Below are 6,353 nucleotides of genomic sequence, written 5' to 3'. Positions count from 1 at the left end.
AAAACAAAAACTTACGCAAACGAAGCAAAATGGATTTCCATATCTCGCCTCATCTCCCATCACATTCCCATCTGCATCCGCTCCTCCACCACCCCGCGGTCCCTTGGTTGGCCATCCATCCCGGTGCATCTTCGTCTCTGGCACGCTCCGGGAGTTGCACCCCCTTCCAGCTCCCTAGGCTCGTCGGCGCCCCTGCTGCTCCGGTCCCGGCGGCCCGATCTGCCCTTCCTTCCAGATCTTGGCTTGCCCCAGGCTATGGTCACCATCCCATCCCCGTAGCCTCCCATTCTGTGCAGTCACGCACACTTGCCCTCCTCCGGAGTTCGTGCGCCCGGCGATGCACGACGCCTCCTTTGGCGTAGCGTGTGGCTCCCCTTCCCACAGTCGTAGCTCCGGCCAATGCCCGACGACCTCCTCTTCGACTCGTGTTCCAACGGCTTGGGTTCGTTTGGAATTGGCCAGGGCAAAATCCTTGCATTTTATGCTGGCAGTGACGACACCCGCCGGTGCCGTTCCATTCCTGGAGGCGCTGCCATGGCCGTTCTGTGATCCTCTTTGAGCATTAGGGAAACCCTAGGTCCAGGTCTCCGGATCGGACGACGACGGCGTCTCAGTGTCGTTCTCCTTCATGGAGGTGTTGTCTTGGTTGTTCGTGGCATCCTTGGTGCCGGCTATGGAGTTTTGGTCATCTTGTTGTTGTTTGGTTTGCTTCTCTGGTCGGTAAGTTTAGTCGTGTTCTTCTTTGTTTGGGTCGAGTATCTTATATCGCTCTCCGCTTCGGACACCATGTTCACGTCCTTGCATCCGTGTCATGTGTTGTATCATCCCCTGTACTCATTCTAACTTCTTCTATCAATGCAATGCTTTGCGTATTCGCGAAAAAAACATTCCCATCTGCCCCAGCGTGCGTGCACTGAATGCTCCTCGTACTAGTACAAATAACGCACGCAGAGGCGCCACTGGCCCTGTACACTGGCACGGCACCTTTGCAGCGAGTGGTCATGGCTCATCGTCTCCCTCTGCTCTGGGCTCGTGGCCGTCGCCTCCTCCTTCTCGCCGTCGTGCTCTCCCAGCTCGGCGCGCTCTCGTGCCAGACCCTCCGCGGCTCCGTCGCCTGCCTCGACTGCCCCGCGGGCCGCCACCTCTCCGGTACGTACGTAACGTATGTGCGTCCAACAAACGAACAAAATGCGGCAGAAATCACAGATTTGACCTGAGGCAGAAATCAAATCACAAACTGACCTGTTCACGAAAAAATTTCACTCTGCTGACCCTTCGGTGTGGCGCCCGACAGCTGGGCACCGCACCCTACTGTGCAGCGCCTCTCCCTTAGGCGTCGCACATCCTGCCAGCGTGGCAGCCCTGGTCCAGTTGCGGCCCCACACGCACCTGTGCAGCGCCTAAGAGCTAGGCGCCACACTTTGACGTGCAGCATCTAGCCCTTGGGCACTGCACAGTGACTTAAGCGCGGCCGCCCCAGCCCGACCAGGCAGTTCTTCGTCTCTCTGCTCTCTGGACAGAGAGCAGCGGCGGCGGCGGCGCCCCCATCTAATCCCCCCACATCCCTCTCAGATCTGAAGATTTGATCCGTGGATTCGATCCACAATCCATCCTACTAGGTAAACTCTTCCCTTCTCTTTCTTTTGCTCCGTAAATTTGTTGCCATTCTAGAGATTTGTCCATGATTTGATGGAACCCTTGATTTGTTTGGTTTGCTCGATGTATTCATATTGGTAGTACCGTAGTGTTATTTATTAGTTCACAATATATGATTCTTGTTGTTGAAACCCTAGATTGTTTAGTTTTTTTAGATATATATGAGATGCCTATTTTTATAGATAACTATGAGATGTTGATTTTTGTAGACATATATGAGAAGTTTGTTTAGATATATATTAGATGTTCAGTTTATTTCAAATATTAGATGTTGAGTTTATTTGAAATATTAGATGTTTAGTTTATTTGAACACATATGACATATTCATTGTGTGAGAAGGAGATGTTGAGATTCTTGTAGTTGAACACATGTTATATGTTTAGTGTATACCGATATTTGAGATGAAGATGAACTTTTATATGTTTATTGTTTGAAATTGTAAGGATGGTTTGGCTTCTGGACGATGTCTACGACATGCAACATCGGGCCTACATGATGCGCGAGAAGGATAAGGTAATAATGAGTAATCTAAATATTTTGCAAATTTGCCTTTAGTTGAAATTTACATGCCCTAAGATTTGTCATTACTTGTTTTTTGCAGAAGCTTGAACCTTTGAAGATTCGGTATCACGGGGTCTCTGGTCCTGCCATGCCTTACGATGAGCGGTACACACCGTACATCAAGCAGGCAGGACTACTCCCATGGATTCTGTTGGTCAGCCGGTCCACGCCGAATCTGAACGCTCCACTGGTGTCCGCTCTTGTTGATCGGTGGAGGCCAGAGACCCACAGTTTCCATCTTCGGACCGGGGAGATGACCGTGACGCTCGAGGATGTCTCGTTGATCACCGGTCTTGCTATCGACGGGAGGCCTCTATGTATGAGCACCGATTCTGATGGGTGGCACGAGCAGATGATTGCTCTTATCGGTATGGCTCCTACCGAGGCTGAGGATGATGTAGAGGAGGGAGAAGAGAAGAAGAAGAGGGAAAGGAAGGCAGCCGGAGCTGCTTTCACATGGATTCAAAATAACTTTGCGACGTGCCCTCCGGATGCAACTGATGATGTGATACAGACACATGCTCGTGTGTATATGTGGTACATTGTGTCGAGGACTTTGTTTCCTGACTCCACTGGCAAGAACGCTCCATGGATGTGGCTGAAGGCGTTGACCGTCTTCGATAGAAAATGGAGCTGGGGTTCAGCGACTCTTGCCTACTTGTACCGACAGGTAGTTGGTCTGTTTTGTGATCAACTCATTTATTCATTAGCAATGCAAGCTTGCTGTCAAGTTAACATTGTTTTTCTTTCATATGTAGCTGGATGATGCGTGTTGCAGGATCACACCTAGTGCAGGCATTGGTGGTAATCTGCTTCTACTTTCTGTATGGAGCTGGGAGCGTCTGCCTGTTGGACGCCCGAAGAGTGTCAGGTTTGATCCTTGGTATGCTGATGAACATGACGAATTATGGCGCCCCACGTGGGCTTACAAGTGGGATATCGTTTCTGAGATGACGAACGATGTCAATCTCATGTACCAAAAGTACATTGCCGAGTTTGACACAATTACGCCTGAGCAGGTAAGGAGGTCATTACTTTAGTCCTTTCTCATGCTTGCTTAAAAAATAGTTATCAAATTTGCATTGTTGCCCTGTTTCATAGGTGGAATGGCAGCCATATGGCGCGGGTGAGAGCTTGGGGTACACCGCGGAGTTCCGCCTCAACCCGATGTGCTTGCGGGATAAGGATCTCTGGCTTATGCGGTGCCCACTGATATGCAACTGGGCGGTTGAGTTTCATTTGCCGCATCGCGTGTATCGTCAGTTTGGTCTTTTCCAGCCTCACCCGCCAGATTGGGTGGACACGGATAAAGCACTTCATAGGTAAGAGAGCATGTGTGCGTATTGTCTAATCATCGGGACTCCTTTTGATTGTGCTAATGTTTGGTTTTATACCACGCAGGTTGGACAGGAGAAGGCAACGGAAGATAAAGGACTGGGCCAAGCATCATTCTGCGTATGTTACCCACTTCCAGCTTTGTGTGGAGCAAGCTCGTAGCACTGCACGCGCCCCGCTTCGTGAGCACAATTCACTTGCTTTTGATAACTACGTACGATGGTTTATTGGAACTACTCGAGTTGAGATATGCCCGCCGGCATATAATGAGGATATTCTTGAAGAACCCATAAACTTTGAGGATCTAGCAAAGGGGAAGTACAACAGAGATGTCAGGCTAGGGCAAGGAGTCCCTGCTGTTCCGGTGATTAACTATGTGGTAAAGTGTTCCCCTCTTTACTTTCCTGTTGACCGTATTACACATGTTTGAATGGCTAATGCATTCATTTTTTCTCATCCGCAGCGCACCGAGATCAAGAAAACAGCTGATGAGAGCCAGTCTATTCTGGAGAAGACACCGGTTGGAACTGGCAATGATGATGGTTCACTACGAGCATTCCTCAAGGTACATATCGCATTCACTATGAGAGCCAGTCTATGTTGCGAAGTTTGATATCTTACACACTTGTTCATGTTACAGCGTCAGGCCAAGAAGTTAAGGCGGTTATCGAACCTTCTCGGTTGTCGTGATCCTGAATATGATGAACCATCTGCCTCTAGGTCTGGTACACCATCAGACCCCGCACCTCACCATGAGGGGGACGATGTGAGTTCCTCATATGCTTATGTGGATGATGAGGGTGGGATCACCCAAGAGGTATGACTAATCCTTTAGATATGATTCTCACTTGATTACGACATCGGCCTTCACCATATTGTTTCGTTGTGTGATAGGGCGATGAGCTTGATGATGACATGACTTTGGCGGACGCTCAAGCTCGGTCCGCATATGTGTTCAAGCCTAGGCAGCCCAGACGCCGGTACACGCCTAACGACTATGACAACAGAGGCAACCCAAAGGTGGTCGTAGGGACCTCACGGATGGCTAGCTTGGATGATGAGGCGGAGGAGGAGGCGGAGGCGGAGGCGGAGGCGGAGGAGGAAGTGCACGAAGAGGATCCTCGTGCTCCTAAGAAGAAGAAGCTTGCCTGCAGGCGTGCCACCAGGAACACGCGCGGAAGGTATTAGTGCTTGTTCATATTAATTGTAGCCGTTTAATTAGGTTGACGAACTTGGGAGGTTATGTTATATGTTGGTGAACTCTTACTAGTGTGGTATTTGTGTTTGCGAACCTGAAGTAATGTTGAATTGTCTTAAATGATATGATGTTGAAGTTATTAGTTCTCTTTGCTTAGCATGTGCAGTTTACAGTATTTTTATTATGTGAGTGCTGCTGCAGGAGGCCAAAATGGCATCTGTTTCTGCAGTTTTGCTTATAGCAGCACTGCAGCGCCCAACAGTTAGGCGTTGCACTGTACTGTGTGGCGCCCAACACGCCCTGTCCTTAGGCGCTGCACTACTTCCATGACGATCCAGAGAGCCACAGTTGGCTTGCATCACATCCACAATACTTACAATGACTGCAGCATCACAACAATTTGAACAAACACAAATTTTAAGCCGACGAGTTCATAACTTAAGACAATTCAAACATTACTACGACATGGTTCACGACACATTCATTACAAATGACAAATGGCAGCTTGCCCTAGAAGATAGTTCACCAACATCTCACATGCCCTCACAACTTCATGACACATTCATTAGAAAATAGTTGATGACGAGTGCACCGAAGCGAAGTCCCTACTGAGTAGAGCGAGGCCATTTCCCCTTCTTGTCACATGTCGAGTCCTCCTCTTGCGCCTCGCGAGCCTTTGCAAGCTTTCTTGCCCTCTCCTCCTCACGAGCAAGTTTCGCTTGGCGTGCCCTCTCCTCCTCTCGTTTCTTCCGCTCCATCCTCTCCTTCTGACGACGCTCTTCCTCCAAGCCTCTTTGAAACGATTCTTCGAACCGTCGTTGCCGCCTAAGACAATCTGCGTATTGGTCCTTTTTAACATCTTCTGGCACTTCAAGATCTACCCACGTGAAGTACTTGCATAGAGGAGGCAGTGACTGCATAAAAATTTGTTGTTAGTGTTGACACACATTTGAGAGTAACATTTTACTTCTCGAGCTTACTGGTGGTTGGTCATAGGCGTTAGTTGGAAGTGCACGATCATAAGCACAGTTCGGGCATACAAAATATCTTCGCCCTTCCGTCCATGCTTTCTTTCGGTCGGTGGACACCTTCACCTTGCAAACATCTCCACACCAACAAGGCGGGATGTTGACATCTTTCTCCTTCACCTTGTCCAAAGATGCGTCCTCCCACTTGTTCGGCATGTCTTCTTGGTTAGCACACGGTGGCCTCATCATGGAACCGGATGAAGCCATGCCTACAAAACCGAGAATTATTGGTCAACCCTAACCCCCACTTAACAATAACCACAACCCTAACACCAACATCAAACACACATAACCCTAACCCTAGCATACTATGAAAACCTAACCATACCAAATTAGCAAAGAAACACAAATTTCCAAATCCTATCAAAAACTAGGGTTTCCCCCAAACTAGCAAGATTTGAGCAAATGTGACAATTCCTATGGATGAAAACGAGGGGATCGGAGGAGATTACCTTAAGGGAGGGGTTGGCTTCGAAATCCATGGTCAAATACTCCGGATCTGAGAAGGATTTGAGAGGGGGAGAGAGGAGGGCAGAGGGGAGGCACTGAGCTTCGGGTTTGTGTGGAGGGTGGG

At 49.0% G+C, this 6,353-nt stretch overlaps 1 long non-coding RNA gene across 1 annotated transcript; it reads left to right on the top strand.

Annotated features, from left to right (window-relative positions):
- The first annotated feature begins 3,873 nt into the window (after positions 1–3,873).
- Positions 3,874–4,243, top strand: LOC123041821 (uncharacterized). Its single transcript, XR_006418644.1, has 3 exons — positions 3,874–3,932; positions 4,017–4,118; positions 4,194–4,243. It is a non-coding gene; the product is annotated as an uncharacterized lncRNA (long non-coding RNA).
- The last annotated feature ends 2,110 nt before the right edge of the window (positions 4,244–6,353 follow it).

Source organism: Triticum aestivum, chromosome 2B (assembly GCF_018294505.1).
Source record: "Triticum aestivum cultivar Chinese Spring chromosome 2B, IWGSC CS RefSeq v2.1, whole genome shotgun sequence".
Taxonomy (NCBI): domain Eukaryota; kingdom Viridiplantae; phylum Streptophyta; class Magnoliopsida; order Poales; family Poaceae; genus Triticum; species Triticum aestivum.
Note: the sequence above shows the minus strand (reverse complement) of the source record. Positions and strands in the feature narration are given on the sequence as shown.